This window comes from Rhipicephalus microplus, chromosome 6 (assembly GCF_043290135.1).
Source record: "Rhipicephalus microplus isolate Deutch F79 chromosome 6, USDA_Rmic, whole genome shotgun sequence".
In the NCBI taxonomy this organism is placed as follows: domain Eukaryota; kingdom Metazoa; phylum Arthropoda; class Arachnida; order Ixodida; family Ixodidae; genus Rhipicephalus; species Rhipicephalus microplus.
Window position 1 is genome coordinate 163,065,400 of NC_134705.1, and position 22,804 is coordinate 163,088,203.

Here is a 22,804-nt window from a genome sequence, read left to right on the forward strand (position 1 = left end):
AGGTGACGGAGTGCACCGCTTTTTTTTTTTTCAAGGGACAGAGTAGGCAGAAAGGCAAATTAATGCCTGACAGGGTGCTGTCACCAGTCAAACAGGCACAGTATGAGCAGTAATGTACATACGTTAAAACAGTATTAAACAAAGCAGTAGCGACAGTTTCACACTTTTCATAAGAGTCCACAAAACGTCGTTAGCAAAACACCGATGTTTCGAGACCTGTTTGTAAGACTTAATATGTAGTAAAGGTGAAGTGTAATAGTTTTTCTTCAGACAATAAAACAAGGAATGGGTAGAAATACCCAGAGTTCTTAAGTAACAACATGCAATTACAACTCATGAATTCAAATACAACACATATTTATACACGTTATTTATTAAAGAAAATTGGTGAACAAAACGATTTATACGTAAATGCAGCGTCACTAACGTCAGAGCATTTCTTTCGTTTCGTTGTCGTTGGCTTTCCCTTTCTGCTGACGTAATTACAGCCAAGCCAGCTTTACAGGCAAACGTGCGCTGTTATCGAGTAATGATTGGGGAACGAAAGGCAGAAATTATAATTGCATTGTTTTAACTGGTGGAGGCAATACGTTTGGAGGAGACTCGGTGTAGATGGAGCTTTAAGTGTCACCGCCTGGAATTTCTGTCGCCTGCACTCGAGTACACTGCATGATGCTCCCTCTGAAATGCGGCAGCTGTGTCGGGAGTGGAGCCGGCGTCCTGTAGCTTACCTGCGCCACAATGTAGGCTATAGATAGACGGCGTAACACATACATACATACATACATACATACATACATACGTACGTACATACATACATACATACATACATACATACATACATACATACATACATACATACATACATACATACATACATACATACATACATACATACATACATACATACATACATACATACATACATACATACATACATACAAAGGTACGTATGTACGTACATACATACATACATACATACATACATACATACATACATACATACATACATACATACATACATACATACATACATACATACATACATACATACATACATACATACATACACACATATGTACGTATGTACGTACATACACATACATGCATACATACATGATAGATAGATAGATAGATAGATAGATAGATAGATAGATAGATAGATAGATAGATAGATAGATAGAAACATAGATAGATAGATAGATAGATACAAACATAGATAGATAGATAGAAAAGTCCTGACCTATCTATAGATAGATAGATCAGGACGTTTGTGCTCACAGTGGTCACATGGGGCATATGATATGGCGCGTAATAAGGATTCATATTGCATCCATGAATATTAATATATGGAGCGCACCGCTTCATCTCTCTCCGGTTGGTTGGCTCGTTGTTCTTCAGATACTTGCTTGGCGCAGCCAACTCCAGGGGAGAGGAAGAGGGGGAGGGGTAATCGGGAAGACCTTCGAGAGAAACGCTGCTGCTTCCTTCTCGATATTCGCTGTGGGCTCGAAGAATATTCCACAGAGGCCAGCGGTGGAGCCGCATAATACGGCCATTAACGTCTCCCCATCGTGAACGCTTAATTGCCCTCGCCTGGCTCACGTGTTACCGCTGGGTCTATATGCAAATGACTTGCCTTTCACGGAGGGGGAAAGAGAAAACATTGAAAAGAAGGAGAGGGAAACTCGCGATTCTGCTCTCAGCTCGTTCAGAGTAGTACCGTACTAGTACCCTACTTCCTCTCGGCCCGTGAGTGCAATTTTCGTAAAACTGAGTTTTTCTTAAGAAGACAACCCAGTCGGTGAGCTAACCGCTTAGTTCTGTAACTGCTAACCATTTACGACCTCTAGAGAGTGTCGTAACCTAGTTAACCTAGTAAAGTATAGTTTAGAAGAGCATCCCCTCTTTGATTTGTCGAATCCTTATTGCCTGTTTCTTCTGAGCAACGTGATACAATTGTCGCAGTTAGTTTTTTTTTTGTTTATCTTGACACGTCGTTGTTTTTCTTCCTGTGTACGCGGGTCTCTTAATGAGACCACTTTCTTGACACAAGGATGCGCTTTTCTAGCACTTTCTTTCCCCTGTCGGCCTTAAAGAAAAAAAAAATCGATCTTCATCGGCTTATAGGGCTTAGTGATTTCCAGCTTCTAAAGAAAATAAACTAGTCATTCGCAGCTCTTCTTCGAAGAATCCCTAAGGAAAATCGTCGTCTTAATGACGATAGCTTCGAGTTACGGTGTGGTATATGCGAGTTTTGATTCCATTACGGTCATTAATTATTGCCTTGATTAGCGGCACAATTGTATTGACGAGCGCCAGGGTGTGCTGATGACTCAAGACCACTTGATAAGCGGGTGCGCTTGTGTGTTGACGCTTTTTCTTTTCGTTTTGACGTGTTTCGTTCTTGAATTCTCGCGAGACTTCATCAGCGGTTCCTAATTAATTCATAATTCAGAGTGAGAAAACAACGAGTTTCCTAAAACCTCATTTTCTGTTGCGTATTGTTTAATTTAAAAGCCTTTGTCGTAGCTAGATGGAGAATAATCGGAAATGAGTCCGTTTTCTTGTACAGAAACGCGGAAACAAATGTAATGTAACGCAATATTTATTTATTTATTTATTCCAAGCAGTTTCAGGCTTTAAGGTACTATTAAGAGGCCGGTAGTTACAACGAAACTAGAAGTAAACTTTCAAGAAACTGGGTAATAACACAGACGAAATATATTAGCCATGGAAAAATACATTACGACAAAATTAAGAGCACATCACGCTAGCAAAATTCAACAGCACGCACAACAGCAAATTACTACAAGACTTCATTGAAAAAAAAAAAGAAATCCCGAGAATCCGTGCCAATAGACAAAGTTTGAACACTTGAAAACTAAAAAAAAAATCTTACGACTCTATTGAGAAAAAAATGCACTTAAAGTATGTGTCGAGACGTGTTAACGTTTACGTCAACGTCTTGTAGAATCACGTGAGATGGAGTTCTAATGGAATCAGCTTATATGTTAGCCTCACTTCGTACAACGTTCCAGTTTGACGCTATCGATTTCATTCCTTAGCCTTGGCGGCGAAACTCTGAGTGCCCTTTTTAAAACCTCTTGGCAGCACTCATGAGACTCAGAATCGCTTACCAGGTTCTTTCGAAAGACGTTTCTTTTACTGCGTAAGGACACTTACATTCGTTGTTTATAAAAAGTGCAATGCTGTCATCAATGCTTACCGGTTACCAGATGGGTCCATTACTCAGATAGTCTGTTTCTGGAACGGCTGCTGAGTTGCTACTAAAATACCTTTTTTTTTTTACTCGTAAAAGCACCACGTTTTGATTCATTGTATTTGGTTCAGCAGGGTCTGAGTGGTGCTGTTAGGACTGCGGAATAACATTACCGTACAGGAAAGAAGTGGTGCTTAGTGCCTCTTATGTTTTATCTCTCCTAATTACCTGGGTCGCTTAGGTTTCACAGAATATAATTACATAGCCGAGCACTTCAGGCCCCTTGACTTTTACAGGGCCGAACGAAAGGCGAGCGCTGTGCATCTGCGTGGCTGGGATTTTAGAGGCCTATTAGTAGAGGCACTCACGCATATTATACGTCATGTTGATTTAGTTCAGAACATTTTTTTTAACGTTTCACTGTCTGTTTTAGTAATGGAGTCACAGCCGCAAGTGGTACTACATGAGGCATGAAGATTGTGTTTTGCGAAATCTGAAGAACATTTTTCCGGAGAAATACGTCAAAGAACTACCTTATGTAACCTTAAATTCACTCTAAATTTATTCGTACTGTTTTGCAGAAAATGAGCTTGTATAGAATATCATCAATATTTAGGAACTCCTCATGACGTTCCAATAAATCTATACGTTATCTATATGCCTCCCATCTAAAACTGTTGGTGGTTGCTTTTTGTTTTTTTTTACTTCCCAATCGATTCCATGATTTTGGTATACTCGACTTTCGCTCAGCTTACTTTTCCATGTTTTTACATTTAAAGAAAACAATTAGGACAAACGAATTCTGAATAATATTGACACATTCGTGGTGTGTTTTCAATAAAATCATACGCTGACGTAAGAATTTCTTGAATTGGTAATATGAGTATTACAAACTCAGAGCTTGGCCACATATCTGCGTACTTTGTCGTTGAGGATGGTCGTCTGCGGCCTTCTTTCGCGCATAGAATCGCATTTTCAGTGCAACCTAAAAAACGGTGGGGTCTTAAGTTCTTCGTATCTATGTATTTTCTACTAAAAGAACACACAATCTAATGCCTATTTATTGATGTTGCTCCTCAGATACGCACAATATGTGATTTTTCATTCACAATGTCCACATGTACGAACTCAGCCAGCAGTTCAAGTTGGCTGGGCTTTCAGCTAGGGCTTAAACTTTGGTCAGGTGGCTGAATCGTGTGACAGACAGACAGACAGACAGGCAGGCAGGCAGGCAGGCAGATAGATAGATAGATAGATAGATAGATAGATAGATAGATAGATAGATAGATAGATAGATAGATAGACCGAAAATTCCGCGTTCAAGTATCTGAAGACTATCATTCTTAAAAGTTAGTCATTTACACATTTAATCTTTCAATTCATTGTTCATTGCACTTGTTCTCGTAACCGTATATATATATATATATATATATATATATATATATATATATATATATATATGTATATATATATATATATATATATATATATACACGTCGAAGTGGGCAAGGACTGGGGGTGTTTGTAGTCGCTGGCGAAGATCGTTAAAAGCAGCTTCCTCTTCGTTATTCCACTCAAAGGTGACGTCTTCTCTCGTGAGGCGAGTTAGCGGTGATGCTATGCGTGCGAAGTCCGCGATAAATCGTCGATAATATGCGCAGAGGCCGAGAAAGCGTCTGACAGCCTTTTTGTCAGTCGGGACAGGAAACTGTTCTACGGCTGTGATTTTTTCAGGATCGGGACGAACACCAGCATGACTGACGACATGACCAAGAAGTCGCAGCTCTTCGTAGCAAAATTGGCACTTCTCAGGCTTTAACGTCAGGCCCGCGGACTGTATGGCTCGTAAGACCACCTCAAGTCTCTCAAGGTGCTCGTCAAACGTTGCGGAGAACACTATGACGTCGTCCAGATATACTAAGCATGTTTTCCCCTTTAACCCAGAAAGCACAGTATCCATGAGTCTGAAAGGTAGCAGGCGCTGAGCACAAACCGAATGGCAAGACCTTAAATTCATACAACCAATCTGGTGTTACAAAAGCGGTCTTCTTGCGGTCTCTCGGGTCCACCTCGATTTGCCAATATCCACTGCGCAAATCCATTGAAGAGAAGTATCGAGCGTGTCGAAGTCTGTCGAGAGAGTCGTCTATACGCGGTAGTGGATGTACGTCTTTCTTGGTCACCTGATTTAGCTTGCGGTAATCCACACAGAAGCGCAGGCTGCCGTCCTTTTTCTTAACGAGGACTACAGGTGACGCCCAGGGGCTCTGTGAATGCTGAATGATGTCATCTTCAAGCATTCTGTCTACCTGCTGTTGTATCGCTTCACGTTTTTTTAGAGCCACGTGATAAGGGTTTTGGTGAATAGGTCTCGCCGTTTCGTCGGTAATTATTCGATGCCTGGTTAGAGGCGTGCGGCCAACTTTTGATGTTGTCGAAAAGCAGTCTTGAAATTTGGCCAGTAGCTCAAGGAGTCTGCGTCGGTCGTCTTTCGGCAAAGTAGTGCTAACGTCCAGAACAGGCGCTGAATCAAGATTTAGTGACTCATCGACTACCGCCAAGCAGCCTTTCGCATCTACGACGTCGTCGAAGTAAGCGACAGCCGTGCCTTTAGGAAGGTGCCGGCGCTCAGCACTGAAATTGGTCAGCAGCAAGTCTGTGCGTCCAGCAGCAACTCCGACGATGCCTCGTGCGACGGAAATACCGTGGGTGAAGAGCAGCGAGCTTATTTGGTCTGCAACTCCTTCGGCGTCAAACTGGGCAGCGGCGGCCAGCGAAACGAGCGTGCATGACCTAGGCGGGAGAACCACGTCGTCATCAGTAATACGTAGTTGGTTTGGTCGCGCCTCTGGAGAATTGGGTAAGCCCGACCTGTTACAAAACGTAATCAAGCTCTCTGGTATGTTGATGACGGCGCCATATTCCCGTAAAAAAATCCATGCCAAGAATTACATCTCTGCAGCATGCGGCGATAACGACGAACGACGCAGTGAAAGGAGAACCTCTGATGTCAACTCTTGCGGTACATCTTCCAGAGGGCATCAGTAACTGGCCCCCTGCTGTTCTTATGTGAGGGCCCGTCCACGGCGTCTTCACTTTTCTGAGGCTGTCGGCGAGGTCCTGACTGATAATAGAGAAGTCGGTATATATATATATATATATATATATATATATATATATATATATATATATATATATATATATATATATATATATATATATATATATATATAATATTCTTCTATAAACGTTCATTTGTTAGTGTGCACTGTGTCCAGGTGTCTTCCTTTTGTGGTTCATTTTTTTCGCGCAACTCAGTTAAGATAAATTACCTACTCGCCCTGCAGTCCATTTACGCATGCGTCAAAGACGAGACTCGTAGGCAACATCTATCTCAGTCTTCGTATCGATCTCCCGCTGCTACCTTATTCAAAAAGCTTTTTGCCCCTACGTGACATTGCATTGCCTCCAAGAATGGAGGAAGAGCAAGCCTTGTGCGCCGCACCATGTTTTCTATTGCCTCCGTCATCGGCACACTTTTCAACAAGTGACGATGTCATGTGATGACGTCATCACGAGATGTCATGCACGTTATTACACGTAACACGTACCATCATATTAGTGCCAAAGAGAGCATATGATAACGATGAGTTCTGGGTGTTTGGGTAAACCCAGTATTAGTTTCTACCACCTAGGCTTTTGCAACGTTACCCAAGTCTTAATACAATGGCGTTTTTTGTTTGTTTTTGCATATCGCCTCACCGCTATAAGGCCGCCGTAGCAGGTATTCAAACAAGCATCCTTGGCCCTAGAAGTGCCACATCTTATTCGCAAAACACCACGACAGGCTAGATACAGTCTCAACATTATAATGGAAAGCTACACAAGTATAACGGTGAATATTGCAAGTCATGTTTGAAAAGTCACCCAACCTGCTATGGTCAGATTTCGGCGAACGTCCGCTAAAACTTTTGCGCTGAATGCGCATGAAAGAAACGATGAAAAAAAAAAGACAAAGAAATGTCGAACCTTTCAAGCCGTAAATAAGTGTCGAGTTTTTGCCTTTTGTTTTTCACCTTTTGTTTTTCGCTCGGCTCTGTGCTAATAAACTTAAGGAATGACCTGCCAGTTTTATGAAAGACTTTGAGCCTAATTCTTGTTTTCTGAACTTTGTCATTGAAGGCGCAAAGCAATATCAGTTACAGTAGCCGACGTCTTTTGAACTTGTTCAATTTTTCATTGTTTTCTTCCCATTCGTGCTATAACTCACATTTCTGATCCTACTCAGTACAACAAAGCCGTTACCTTGGTGAATACTTTGCTTAGCTTGATTAAATATTCCGGTATCTATTGTTGAGGTGGGTCCCTTTAGGGGTTTTTTATAGTAGGATAATTTGACCGGACTCTCTCTCGGCAGAACACAATCTTCATGTGCGCACAAAGATTTTTTTATAACTACGTATTAACTATACTGCGATGCTATTGTTCACGTCAATTAACTCACCATAGTGACACAGTGACTCTGCAGTGTTCGACTTATTCAGCTCGATAGGTCATAGGCTTGACTACGCAACGTTGTAGTTATTCACAAACCACAACAAAAATTGTTTAAGCTTTAACTGAGTATGTTTCTCTATAGTTGTGTGTCTAAGAACTCCAGGTGACTCAGGTTAGTCTACAAATACGTTGACACTAGTTCCACGTACATTTAAAACCAACCGAGTGAAACCTTTCTAAGAAAAAAAAATTCTTGATGAATATTTTGAAGAAAGCTTCCACTCCTAAAGGTGGTTTCTCATAGGCAAAATCATCAACTTTAGGGCGACAAAATTTGTTGCACTGGGCAGCAAATTTCTGCTGTGCGAAATATCAGGTGTCGTGGAAAATGTTCTGGCGATTTTGACTAGCTCAGATGTATGGCTTAGGAACACTGGAACCAAGAATTGAACAACGATAGTTATAAAAATTTATGCAGCCATTTCTGCGCGGTCAGTTTCCGGCCATATCCTCACTTGCGATGAGAGGGTGACTTACGAAAAAATTCAGTGTAACCGCAAGGGTGAAGGCAATGGGCACTTGGCGACTCTTGAAGGCCACGTCTGGCACCACAGCGCATTTCGGCTACGAGATTCCTCGGACGTATAGTCAAGCCTGAAAAAAAAAATTGTTCCCTTTACTTTTTATGCAGACCCTGCCGAACATAAGACGCAAGGGACGGTGTTATCAAATTGGACTTTATACGAAACATCACGGCTACGCCGACGGCGAAAATTCGCTGATATCTCTATATAACTGTCTTTGCAATAAAACAATGAAAGCCGTTTCTAATCACTCACAGCAAAGGCCTTGCAGCATAGATGTAGTGCACACAAAGCAGTATAAGAAATATTGCGAGTCCTTATTTTAATAGAGAAAACAAAAAAAGCAATGTTATACGTACGATTCCAACTTACTTGAACGATAGGGTGTTAGCCGTATAATATTGAAACACCCTGTATATATGCTTAAAGGTGTGAAAATTTTGTTTGCACTTGGAACTGCAGATGAAAAGTGAACAGCAGTTTTGTGCGCCATGTATTTGATCTTGACACTCCACACTGAGAGGATGTTGCGGCATTAAGAAGACGCCCCCTCGAAAAGTAAACGCTGCCTACACTGAATGAGACATAGAAAAAAACAAAAACAGAATGGGAGGAAATGTGTATGCCAAGACGAGCGTAAATGAAGGACACCATATCTTTTGTTTGCGAAAAAAAGGACGAAAAAATGAATAAGAAAAAAAAAAGCACATGATGAGACTCGCATGCGAAATAAACTTGGGGCATGATTATTAAGCTTTATTTTCTGGCGCTAACGACTCGCTGGAAAAAGGAAGTCGCTTAAGCTTCATTATTGTTTCTGGAGAGTTTCGTATTTCTATCATATAGGGGAACGCTCCTGTACAGCGGAGCGTGGTCCTTAATGAGGAGTGCCGTACGCCCCATTTAAATACTTAGCAGGTGCCGCCTTATCGAGTGTCCTTCCGTGCAGCTTGATGGGTAGGTTACTATACCTTTCTGAGGAACAGTTCAATAGGTACGATGTAGCTAAGGCAGCTTTACTGCGGTGCTTCGGCATCAGAGTTGACAGAAAGCGAATAGAGTACAAGCTCACGAACGCTCCCGTGAAGAACGCGCGACGTTGTGCTGGTAGTAAAACCAAGCCTGAGAGAGGTCCGCGTGTCTCTTATAGCACCAAGGTGGATAGTGAGCGAAAAGGGGAGATAGAAAAACGGGAGCGAGGTGACGAGCGTGAGCGAGCACTCCGCCTAGTGGTTGAACTGTCGGAAGAAAAAGTCGAAGCAGGGAGGCGGAAGATTCAGCCATCCGCAACTGTAGCACATGAAAAGTGCGAGAAAAACCTAAGTGAGGTGCAGTTGGTAGCCGTAGATAAGGCTAGCACGTGTGAAGACAGCACACTGCAAATCATTTCACACCCTTAAGGGTGGATTTTTGAATAAATCACCCATCTTACACCTATTATTTCTGCCAAACTTATCCGCATGGGTGTAAGTTCTGCAATTCCACCTTTTGTACGCCCATTTCTCATTTTTAGGTGTATTGTAGGTATATGTTAGGAAATTACACCCAAGGGTGTTTCCTTGAACGTTACACCTATCATATATGTATATAGTTTAGAGCATCAATACATATCACATCTCAACGGATGCAATCAAACCGCATGCCAAAAGTCTGGTGAAAAGATCGATGTTGCGGCATTCGTTTTCATTTCCCATAATTCATTCGCCAAAATATATCGTGCTGTGTATTATATTTATTAAACCACCCCTTATTTATTATATTCAGAAGATTCCTCACATGTTCAATGACTTAATTCATGGGTTAACTTTTTGGGATTCCTACTGAAAATATTTTGCTGCCGCTTATGTCCATTCTTCCCTAATTCTCACAGAGACATCAGTAAAAGAGATTATGTTGCACTTAAACATAACATGAAACGATTACACACGGTTTTCGACAGGCTATCATGCGTGCTTTCTCATTTGAAATCACACTAAGTTTTTTGTACCAGAGGTCCTGATTTATTAAAGACGATAGTCTTTTTTGGGGACCTTCAACGCAAAAATTTTGGTCTGCCTGCCTGTCTGTCTGTGTCTGTCTGTCTGTCTGTCTGTCTGTCTGTCTGTCTGTCTGTCTGTCTGTCTGTCTGTCTGTCTGTCTGTCTGTCTGTCTGTCTGTCTGTCTGTCTGTACATTTGTCGGTTTGTCCACTCTATACGGCATCTGGTACTTGAAATGGCCGACCTCATCCGCAGCGCTCACCAGTGTTGCTCAAGATTGAGCGTTCATGCTTGTGCAATCGTCAATTAAAAATTAAGCGCATGTCTGTGGCACCATAAGAACACGTATATATTCTGCATGTGCGTCTTTTACTAGAAAAAGCATACATTAGTAATATTAAGGGCCGTAGCGCTTATGACGCTGCGCTGACCATGCAATGCTTGCACGGAACAGGGAGCGTTTCCAACGCTTTGCTAAGGTGGTGGAATCTACCCGTCGCCTTGCGTTCTACACCTTATCACCTCTAAGATGGGCGGGCACACCCCTACCAAAGCCACACGCTTTGTTTTCTAGGAAGACTGCCAGATGGCGCTCATGTCTCACGTGTGACATGATTTGATGTTCTTTTTCGCCTTAGCTGTACGCTCGAGGAACTCAAACGCAGTGCCTACAGAATACCACTCACCGACTTTCTTGCGCAGAACACCAAATAAATGTCCTGTTCACTCTCTCCACACGCAAGACTATCGTCTTTTGACGACATTTGCAGAAACATGGAGATACGGGGCCAATTTTTTACAATGGGGGTCCATATATTTCCTCACACTGAAGTATTTCGCATCAATACACGGGTCCCTGATTTATTCAGTGAGTTATATTTAGATCTATGAACATGGGTGAGTTCAAATGGAATGTTTGTAGTATTCGCATTGCCACGGAACTAGGCATGTTTGCAATTAACAGGCTAAGCTTACTCGGATGCAGCTGCTATTCACGCATGCTGCGCCGCAGGACAAGCTTAGCGCACATACGCTAAGCACGGGTGAACTCTTCCAATGGGTCGCACCACTCTGTGGGCACTTAGTGCTCCTTTTATATTTACTTGAAATGCACGCTTGCGCGTCGTATAATATACACGTGAACGATCGTAGACAACACTAGCGCAATGTACCCGTGCCACAAAGATGCAGAGTAGTTTACTAATTGCAGCATTGTAATTGACAGTTGTTACTGTCGCGTTACAATGCACTGATAATCGCACATTGGTATGCTCACTCAAAATTTAAGACTTGAAATAAAAGCAAGCGTCCTTCATACTTTGTCGGTAAAGAAAGCAAAGCCCCCGGTTCTTGCTGATTGGCAGAGTGTTATTTAAAAGAAGCTAATAGCACAGCAGGGGTGTTGCTAGGATTTATGCGTGCAAGGGAACAGAAAAAGGAAAAAAGGGGGCCTGGCGAAATTTGTATGTAAATTTTTGCCTGTAGTTGCATACGTGCGGATCCGAATCACAAGCTTTCTTTTTTTTTTTTTTTGCGAAATGGGCCAAATCCTGACCCGAAAGTAGCTCAAATGACACTCAATTGGCTCATACATACGTTCACGTTTCCTCTAAAACAGTAATATTAAAACATTATTTATAAATATTACTGTTCTAGAAGAACGTTGATAGTATGTATATGTCAAGGCAGAGTTAGTTGAGCTTGTTTCGGTTCTAGATTTGCCCCATTTTGAATTAAAAAATATCTCCTCAAACGAACATAAAAAAGGGTGGGAGATGTGTCAAATATGGAACAACCTCCTTGCCACCCTTCCCTAACTTTTTATTTATATCTATGTTCCGCAAGTAACAAATTTTGACTCCGAAATGTCGAAACAACGCCGCAATAACGCCTCACCCGGGAAAAAAAAATGTACATTACGAAGGTTACGCATTTGCCACCTGCACACGTCAGTGGCAAAAAAAAAAGACTTTGAAGCTCTGCTAGCAAATAAATATGTTGTCAAGCATGAAATATTACACTATATCTTGGAGGCTTGACATAGCTTGGAAATTATATCATAAAACGGTACTTCTATGTGTTTCGGTTTTGGTTTCGTTTTTGAGGTCTCGGGGCAACTGCGCATCGCCATCGTCAACAGGCAGACTTTGAATTGGGTGGTAACATGTCGTGTGCGTGTTTGCTGCAGGCTGACGGTGGTTTATTATTTTACTATTCACTTGCTTTGTCAGGGACTCGTACTTATACGGCTTGCACAGTTTAACTTGTGCTTACAGTGGATACAGTTCCTGTCACTGCAATCTGTGGCGTGTCGGCTAGTACAGAACAACTTCGGTGCGGCGGAGTGTGTGTGCTCTGTCAACGGCTTTCGTTGAAGCTTGTGCCCGCCGCAAGCAGAGTGTTTACGATCAAGCAATCAACGGACTGTACGCTGGGAGCTACATGGAGAAAGCTTTTGGATTTCGTGCTATTGCTGAAAAGGTAAGCTTTCGTGTATGCGAACAACGAAGTGCAGAAGTGCGTGCCTGCCTGCCAACTCCCGATTTGCCCGCGATACTCGTAATTGCAGGAAGCGACCGTCTCATGGCGTCGGTAGCTTCGTGACCTTCGTTCGCTGTGTGCTTATCAGATGCGATGTCTCAACAGTCGCAGTGTTCGTGAACCTCGCTTTGGGGCATGGTTAAAGAAAACGGGGGGATGTGCCCCGCGCAGATAAACCTTACGGCATTCGGCAGCGGGTGAGAAAACAAGGGGAGGGGGGGGGGGGGCTGAGCGAGCCGAGGTGGGCGAAAGAAATGGCATAATAATAATAATAAAAAAAAACGAAGCAGATCAACGGTAAAAGAGGCGCCAGTTGTCAGTTAGCGGGACTGCAGTGGACAAATGGGGCGCGTTTATTACGCGGGAGAAAAAAAAATCCAGATTTCAGTAACTGAAGATAGGGGTGCGTTTTTAATGCGAGTAAATACGCTATTTAAAGCAACAATTGAAAAATACTTAAACTTTGTATCAGTACCCCTTTGATGCCTGCGCTTTGCAGCGGCGTGACGTGTTTTGTTAAAAATCGTGCAGCTAACCAAAGAATTTATATGTACCTTGTTTAATCAGTGATTCGCGCTTTTTATGCCTTGCTTGGTTTGTTTATATTTATACTAGTATATCGTAAATAATCAGGATATAGTAATATTGATCTGCTTTAATAAGGGATTGAACAGCCACACTCAATTGCACACATCTTTTTGCATTTTTGCACCATTGTACTGCGGCACATAGAATATTGTAGAATAGAATATTTCTGTATATTTTGGTGTAGGCTTTTGCGATGTGGTTACACATGAAAGCTTAGCCAAAGTGTACCAACAAACACGCACACAAAACTTTCAGTTAGACTGATACAGCACAGATGATAATGGTGTAGGCATAGTTAGCCACTAAAGAACACGCTCGCGAAAAACAAAATGAGGATGGCGACAAAGGTGGCTGTAAATGAAAGCAGGCAGACCTAACAGCTCTTGTCTGTTTCATGCATTTTGTCTGTGCAGGTTTCATCCTTACGAATGTAAGGACACTGATCCAACTAATAAGCCCTCCATGCATATATTCCTGTTAGCTACTTCTCCAATATGTCGTGCATTTTTTAAATTACACATAGTTATGGTCCAACAGTCCAGAGCTTATTGAGCATATATTTAACTTACTTGTGATATATTATCTGTTGCATGGCTGTTTTTATGAATTAAAAAAATTCAACTGCGAATGAGCTGCTTATGCATGCACTCGAAGAATAGGGTTAGCACGTCTTATTTATTCTTGAGAGTAGTCAGTTTTACTTGTGGCCTAAAGTAATCATTTTGTTGACCAATAATCAACCTGTGAAAGACATAAAATTATCGAGTACACCAAATTTATGTAACTGGAGAAGAAATTTAGAGGTGAGCTTCCGAAAAAACACAGTGCTGTTTTTCCAGCAGCAGTTGTCATATTGTAAGTGCTGTTGATCCTTCCATATTGGGGCTTGCTCGATGTTTTACAATATTTTCACACAGTAGATTGTACATCTGTGATGTGTACATGTCTACACAACGATCCTTCAAAGTAAATGATAAATATTGCTACTTTTCTGTCTGAATGGGTTTATATAATTTTTTGTATCAACCATTGTAGTGGCCTATTGGTTAGGGTATTCTAGCTTAGCAAGAAAACTTGGTATAAACGCTGAAATTTGAGCTTCCCAGTATATTTCAAGCTTCTTGGTAGGTGCATGATTCAAGAGAGAAGCACTTTTTCACCACCACCACGGTGGTGAAAAAACCATACTCAAGCATGGCACTTGCATTCGTACACTAATATGCACAGATGCTTGTAAACGTAAAAGTGAATAGTGGTAAAGCTGAAAGTGGAGAAGCTGGAGCTTTTTGTTATAAGACACATCATAATGAGGTTCTGATTGTTCCCAGTATTTTTTAAATGCTTAGTTGAATGTTGTGCATCTCTTACATGCAGAATGTTGAAAGGAAAGCACACTAGGTCTTCTACGATGGACTGGGTGCTGACAATGCAGTGCACTCTTCATCACAACCTGAAAGCAGCTGTTCTGGGCTCACGACCTCACTCAAAGGGTCGCAGCAGTGGTGGACGCTACTCATAGGGTGCACCAAATATCTTGTACATTTTAGGAACATTCCTCTGATGGGAAAGGCTTCATCTCAAGCTATGTGTCCTATATACCTATTTATATTTTCAATATAAGTATCAGTTTGCCATCAGATCAACAGCAGTGCATGTAGAAAACTGTGTACAATGCATAATGTTACAGTTGTATGAAAAACTAGAGATGGCCTAGATGTCGCCAGCTTAAAAGGTTGATCCACTAATGGGTCAATCTACGCCAAACATCCCAGCTATTTTAGCGACCATCTCAAATGTATTAAAAAAAATTTTGATGATTTACTGCATTGAAAACAGTGAAATAGTAAAATAATTTCAAAAGAAAAAAAATTTCGGTCACGTAGTTGCCTTCTGAACTTACTGGAATGTCGTTTCAGTGTGGTTTGTGGGAAAGTAGTTTAAAAGTACTGCTCATTTCTTCGATACCAAAATTTGTCTACATGTTAAGTACAAGTTCATGTGTAAAGTGTTTGAAGCGCAGTAATATTAGTGCAATTTCACTGGCACATACGCCTCCAAGACTAACAATGTGCTTGATACGACAGGTTGGTGTTGTATGGTAGACAAAGAAAGTGCTTAACAGCGCAAAGGACAAGATTGAAAGAAGAAACGAGAACAGAGCCCTGAACAAACAATCAAAGTTTATTGCAAACCAACTGCAATATATAGAAAACAGAATCTGCGCATAACCACGCACCATAAGCAGAATCGCACATACATGCACCATACAGCCTATCTTAGCAACAACCGGTCATGTAAATAGACCCAAGATAACTAACTTCACAGCAGTTAAGAAAAATCGAGGGTACGCTAACACAGGAAGCACGAAGTTGTTGAATATAGAAAGCTTCACTAATCTCGTGCTCGCGCCGATTTTTATATCCCCCGTGATCAAACACTTGTCGAGAATTGGCTGACAACAAGACTTATTACAATGGTCTGCCAAGTGGCTGGGAAGGAAACCTTTTAGAGAGTTGGCGTACCCCCTCAACCGATCATTCATTCATCGCCCTGTTTGGCCAATGTAACCATGCCCAAAAGTGAAAAAATATCTTGTAGAGAATCGCTAAAACACATTCAAGATGGCACGTAGCGTGTTTCTTAGTGCATTCTTCTTTCTTAGGTCCTTCGCTGTTGACCCTGTGACATAGCCCAGCAAGGTTATCGCGTGCGCAGAACACAACTCTTACACCTATTTTGCCAGTGACCTTCTTTAGCCTTTGGGAAACTTCGTGTATGTAGGGAATAACAGCCTTGCTAGAATGAGGCTTATTGAGTTAGCTGTTGCTTTGTCTCTTATCAACCACTTTTAGTGACGTTAGGAGAGTCTCGGCAATGGAAGTTAGCTCGGGATTAGAAAAGCCTCCTTGTTGAAGGCAGTGAACTTGGAGCGAGAAACTGCACTCTATCTGGCAGTGACAAGAGCCAGTTAAAATTGCCTTTAGGCAGGAAAAAGCGATGCTTCACTTGACCAGCTTAGAATGGGCGGACGTAAAAAGGAGGTTCTTTCTTGAGCATGACTCGTACCGCCAACATACATGATGAACAAAAAAAAAGCATTTCTAATTCTAGACATCGTAGCTTGTCGTCAGAAATAAACTCGGACGTTATTTCTAGTTTCTTCATTTCACACCCGAAAACATCAAATATCTCATCGGTGGTTCGCCGAGGGTCAGATTGATCGATGCGGTAAAGCACTAAAAAGTCGTCAACGTAGTCGAACACTTTAACTGTACTCGTGTGATCAAAGTTAGCCATGAGACTTCTTTCATACCGTGCGAGTAAAAAGTCACAAAGAACCGGTGCTAAACTTGAGACATTGCACACATCTGCACCGGTGAGATATTTGACATTTTTTGGCGTGAAATGGTGCAACTGGAATTAAAGTCGGAGTTCGATTCATGACGACAAGTTACGATGCCTTGACTTGGAAATGCTTTTTTGGTTGACCATGTATATTGGCGGTACGAACCTTTCTCAAGGAAAAGCCTTTTTACGTCCACTAATTCTAAGCTAGTCAAGCGAAGCATCTCTTTTTCCTGCCTAAAGGCAATTCTAACTGACTCTTGTCACCGCCAGATGGAGTGCAGTTTCTCGTTCTAAGTTCACTGCCTTCAACAAGCAGGCTTTTCCAATCCCCTGCTAACTTCTATTGCCGAGACTCTCCTAACGTCACTAAGATTGCCTGATGAGACACAAAGCAAGAGCTAACTCAACAAGCCTCATTCTAGCAAGGCTGTTATTACCTACGTACACGAAGTTTCCCATAGGCTAAAGAAGGTCGCTGGAAAAATAGGTGTAAGAGTGGCGTTGTGCGCACGCGACAAGCACACTGGCCTATGTCGCAGGGTCAACAGCGAAGGACCTGAGAAAGAAGCATGCACTAAGAAATACGCTATGCACCATGTTGAATGTGTTTTAGCTATTCTCTACAAGATATTATTTACTTGTGGACATCGGCCAAACAGGGCGATGCATGAATGATCGGTTGAGGGAGCACGCAAACTCTCCAAAAGGTTTCCTTCCCAGCCACTTGGTAGACCATTGTGTAGCCTTGTTGACAGCCAATTCCTGACAAGTGTTTGATTACGGGGGATATAAAAATCGGCGCGAGCACGAGATTGGTGAAGCTTTCTATATTCAAGAACTTGGCGCTTCCTGTCTTAGCGCACCCTCAATTTTTTAACTGCTGTGAAGTTAGTTATCTGGGGTCCACTTATATGACCGGTTGTCGATAAGGTAGGCCGTATGGTGCATGTATGTGCAATTTGCTTATAATGCGTGGTTACGCGCAGATTCTGTTTTCTGTATATTGCAGTTCGTTTGCAATAAACTTTGTTTGTTTGTTCAGGGCTCTGTTCTCGTCACATCTTTTCTTTCTTGTCATTTTCGCTGTTAAGCACTTTCTTCGTCAACTATGCCTACAAGAACTTAGCCAACATGTGTTATGAATGTCTGACTACTGAATACTAACTGCACAAAAGGTGTATTTTGAGGAAATAATATTATGAGACTTCTTAAGCTGCTAAACATTACGAGAAAAAATTACGAGTTTCGCAGAATCGTCATTTTCGTTTATAATGAGACCCGATTTGCACTGTGGAGTGGTCCAAATAAATATGACCTTCAAACCTACATCGAAAGGGAAAAAAAGGTATTTTCATGTGCCAATTGTTATCATTACATTTTTTTTGTTTTAAGGAAGAAAAGTTTTGAACTTTCGCATTGATGAAAATAGGAAATTTCAAGGTGGCAGCTGTTGTATGACGAAATGGGAAGATAGGCACCAATGGGAATACTAAAAAATATTTTCTTCCTTAAAACAAAAAATTCAATGATAGTATATGAAAAGAAGTGTTCATTTGCTTTCAATTTATGTATAAAGGTAATTTTTAGTTAAGCCATCACATGGCGTAAATCGCATCTGAATATGATCAAAAATTACAATTTTGTAGAATTTATGATTTTTTTCTCATAAAGTTTACCAGCTTGATAAGTCTCAAATATTTTTTTCTCAAAATATACCTTGCGTCGAGTAGGTATTCACTACACAGATATTCATACAAACTGCAGTATTGCAATAAAGAAATTGCAAGCATAGCACATTTTGGATAAATTCTTAGAAGCATATGTGCCAGTATAGTTGCAATAATATTACTGAGCTTCAAACACCTTACACAAGAACCTTTACTCAACATGTAGACCAAGTTTGGTATAGAACGTACTTTTAAAATAAATTTTATCACACACACCCAAACGACATCCCGGAAAGTTCCGACGGCAACCTTGCGACCAAACATTTTTTCTCTCCGAAGTATCCTACCGTTTCACTGCTTTCAATACAGTTAATCAGCACAATATTTTTCGAATGCATTTGAGATGGTCGCCAAAACGGCTGGGCGTTTAGCATGAAATCACCCTAACAGTGTGTCATGAACACAGAAAAGGTCCTATGCCTATTAAGCCCTTTATTTACCAAAAAATACACTGAAAGTGCCTCCTCTGAGGCACTGTATAGTGCCGCTTTTTTCACAGTTCTAAGAGAACTAACTGCACGTGCTATTGTTGTTTACATGTGCAGCCATCGCATTAATATGTAGTAGAACTTGCTGTTGGAATAGTTGGTGCATGTTTGCATTAAATATTAGCCAATTTTGCGCCAAAACGACGACCACACAAACGAAGAAAACACATAAACGGAATGGGCACTCATTTGCAATTGTTGATTTCTTGAGGAAATAGGCTGATATAAACCCACTTTTTTCAACGCTTGTGCAACCTACTCGGGCCGTCCCTTACCTAATCACGCTATAGGACACATGATCGCTAGATACCGTGCTTCCAGCTCATACATGATGAGTGAAGTTTTGCTAACGCAATTGATACCCCTTTTCTTTTGTGAAAGCCCATCAAAATGGCTCTTGGTGTGAATCCACATGAAGTGACATGTGCTCTTGAACGGGCACCGTCGTTATTCTTTGCCGTAATGGCGTGCTCCCTCGCTAGATCATTGACGCAGCGCCTCGTCGTCTGGCTAACATGTGTCTTTCTGCACGATAAGGGTATTTTGTAAACCACTTCAGTAGCAGACTTCGTGAATGGCCACGCATGCTTCTTTTTACAGCCTTTCAGCTGCTCAGCATGATTTTCAGTGATGCACCGGCACAATTTTGCTAGTTTGTTAGGGGCACGAACACGATCAGTACTTCATGCCGGCTCGCCACCTTTTTAAGGTTGTACGTATGAATATATAGTATATTATGAATATAAGGTACAAACAGCTGCTAGTGAGCACCCGTCCTGTTCATGTGTTTTCTTTGAGCGGTCGTGGTTTTGACGTGAAATTGACTATTCAATTCAGGCATTCATGTCTATTCACAGCACATGTTTAATGTCTGTAGCAAAATATTACATGATATTTTCGTATTCATATTTGCATGTTCAAGAGAACAGCAGCCGTGCCAATTGTGTCAATTGGATACAATTTCCTAATTTTGCACAAAACCATTATGAAATGCCCAACCAGCCTCAATTATTTCTCAGTATTGTTAATTTTATCAAGAAACATAAAATCCATCATTCAACTTAAGTTTGCGCATCAACATCCAATTGTGGATGTATGCAGTTTAATGTCCTAAAGCCACCATTTGATTATGAGACGCTTTAGGGGAGGGCTCCAGAAATTTCGGCCGCCTGGGGTTCTTGTGCACCCAAATCTAAGGAAATGGGCCTACAGCATTTTCGCCTGCATGAAAAATGCAGCTGAGTACTTTGGCGACTAAACCATCGAGGCGGGGTCATCATCACCCAATCTAATACAGATGTGCCAACCGTAATTATAACTTTTAATTGACTATATTCTAACCTCACAGCAAAAGAAAAGAGTAGAATGGTTTAAAAGAAAGTTCTACCCCCCCCTTTCTATGACGTCCATAACGCTTTTTAAGTCGCTTTCGCTAGAATACGCTTTCGCTCTGCGGAAAAGTGCTTTTTGATTTACAGGACACAAAATATTTTTGTCCCTATATTACTCTGCCATGCAGATGCCATTCAATAACGAGTACTAGTATAAGTGCTGGCCGTCTTTCAGAGTGATTTATGAGGTTTTCGCAGCCTTAAGCGACGATAAAGAAAATCGTATGCCACTTTTTTTCTTTTCGCCACCCCCTTGAGCTTCTTCTTTACGAATATCTGGAATTTCTGGGTCGCCTGTCAAACAGTTAGACAAGCTCACCAAATGCTACTGCGAGTTTTACACCCGTATTTTAGAACGTCCCTTCACTAAATGCTTCACCTTGACTTGAGAAAATTGATTCCAGCGCAGTCTCTAGGCAGAGCAAGTCACTCAATATCAGGGATAATCTGCTGCGATTCTCAAGAAACGCAGCGTCATTTTTAGACAAGCGGTGGCGCTGTGCTCAGCTAGTACAAGTGAAGGATGAGATTTGAGTCGAGGAGCATTCGTATATAGGGAGGATAGCATTGTTTGCACTGTGGGACAGTTCAAGAGTGCTTTTGTTGAAATAGCTGCACTCTCGTGTATTTTGAATGAATTAGCGTAAGTCAAATAATTTCTACATATACTTTTTTGTGTGTGTGATTCAGTATAATTTGTTGTACTACTGTAAATTTGGAGCCCCACCGCGGTGGTCTAGGGGCTATGGTACTCGGCTGCTGACCCCCAGGTCGTGGGATCGAATCATGGCTGTGGTGTCTGCACTTCCGATGGAGGCAGAAACGCTGTAGGCCCGTGTGCTCAGATTTGGGTGCACGTTAAAGAACCCCAGGTGTTTAAAATTTCCGGAGCCCTCCACTACGTTTCTCATAACCATATGGTGGTTTGGGGACGTTAAACTGCACATATCAATCAATGCTGTAAATTTGAAATTTCAAGCTCAAAAATGCTGTGTTTGTTTTTCCTGAAACCTACTCCAAATTTAGATTTTCTTCCTAGAAAAGCAAGATATGATGCTCCAAAATATTGCTCCAGATGATAGCTTGGCTGCTCCACCTCTGCTAGCTGTAAGTGGTTACTCTTTCACCCTGCTTTTGTGTGCCCATTTTATGTTCTTTGATGTTGCATTTTTCAGGGGGACATATTATGTGATGGGCTTGATATTTTACATCTTTAAATCAATTATTCTGCGTGGTTAGTATCTAGTGACACTGTTAAGCTATTCTAATTTTGCCTATTGTTTTCACTCCTGTATTATTATTTCCCCAGTATTCTGAATGTCTGAACACACAAGGGTTATTGTGAAATGAAAATGCCATTTTAAGACTGTTTTGTCATTAAATTCATTAGAATACCACTAGCTTTGCATAATATGCATAAGGCATGCCACAACACATGCAAACTGTGGCGTACCAATGTGGCAATTGTAGTGTGCATTGATATATTATTTCAGTATATTAGAGAATTAAGGCATGCTGCATTACACTACTCTTCCTGCTGTTTGTATGCTTCACTGCACTGTGCTTTTGTGCTGCATTGAAGCGTGTTAAAATTAGTTCTTCATTTTTAAGTGCAAATAAAGGCTCTTTTGTTGTACTTTGATATGCATGCATTGGTCGTTAGAGCTCCATGCCGTACCATTGACGTCTGATTTCCGGTCTTCTTTTGTAGCAAATGGCATTCTGCTTTGCACAATTGAAAAAGGCTTTTGATTAAGGTACAATTTGTCTCTGAATCCTGTATGTTCTCTGTGCCTAATAAAATAAAGCTTGATTTCGTTTTGCACAATGGCATGACTTTGTGAACGTTGTGTTATGTGTGGCAGCTCATTTTGAGTGATGCCTTTGCATTAAGCTAGGATTACGTGTTATATGCCGTGCTTCATATATGCACCATAAAAGCAGTGCTAAGGCCAGGATTACCACACTGTGGCAGGAGCCACTACAATAGGACATCTGCACATGAAAGGTCTAGCTAAAGGGTAAGCTTTCACGTGCTTCCACAGGGGCTTACTGGAAAGGGGTAACTTTCGAATTATGGTATTTTTTGCATGGGTGTTGGGGCATTATTCAGCATGAACACCCCCACACCCTTTTTGCTGTTTGAGCAATTACACCCCTACACTACTTTTGTTTTTTAAGGGTGTTAGGGTGTCATAGCAATATTACACCCTTACGCCCTTAAGATTACTTGGGTACATTCGCTTTTACACCCTCACTCCCTTAAGGCCACTTGGGTGTACATTTGTCTTTACACCCTGAGAAATGTTTGTGCCATAGGGTGTAAATTCGGAAATCCACCCCACGATATAGGTGTAGCCCTGCTTGATACACCCATTTCGTGGGGTGTTGGGGTGTGAGTTATAGACACTATAAAACACCTATATGGGTGTAATTTGG

The 22,804-nt window shown here is 41.4% G+C and overlaps 1 protein-coding gene and 1 long non-coding RNA gene across 6 annotated transcripts in view; both read left to right on the forward strand.

The window, feature by feature from the left end:
• The window catches only part of LOC119167205 (sodium/calcium exchanger 3), a 362,967-nt gene that overhangs the window by 88,623 nt on the left and 251,540 nt on the right, over positions 1 to 22,804 (forward strand). The gene's annotated exons all lie outside the window — the stretch shown is intronic.
• LOC142765626 (uncharacterized) lies at positions 12,375 to 14,931 on the forward strand. The gene is made up of 2 exons (XR_012884334.1): positions 12,375 to 12,763; positions 14,786 to 14,931. It is a non-coding gene; the product is annotated as an uncharacterized LOC142765626 (long non-coding RNA).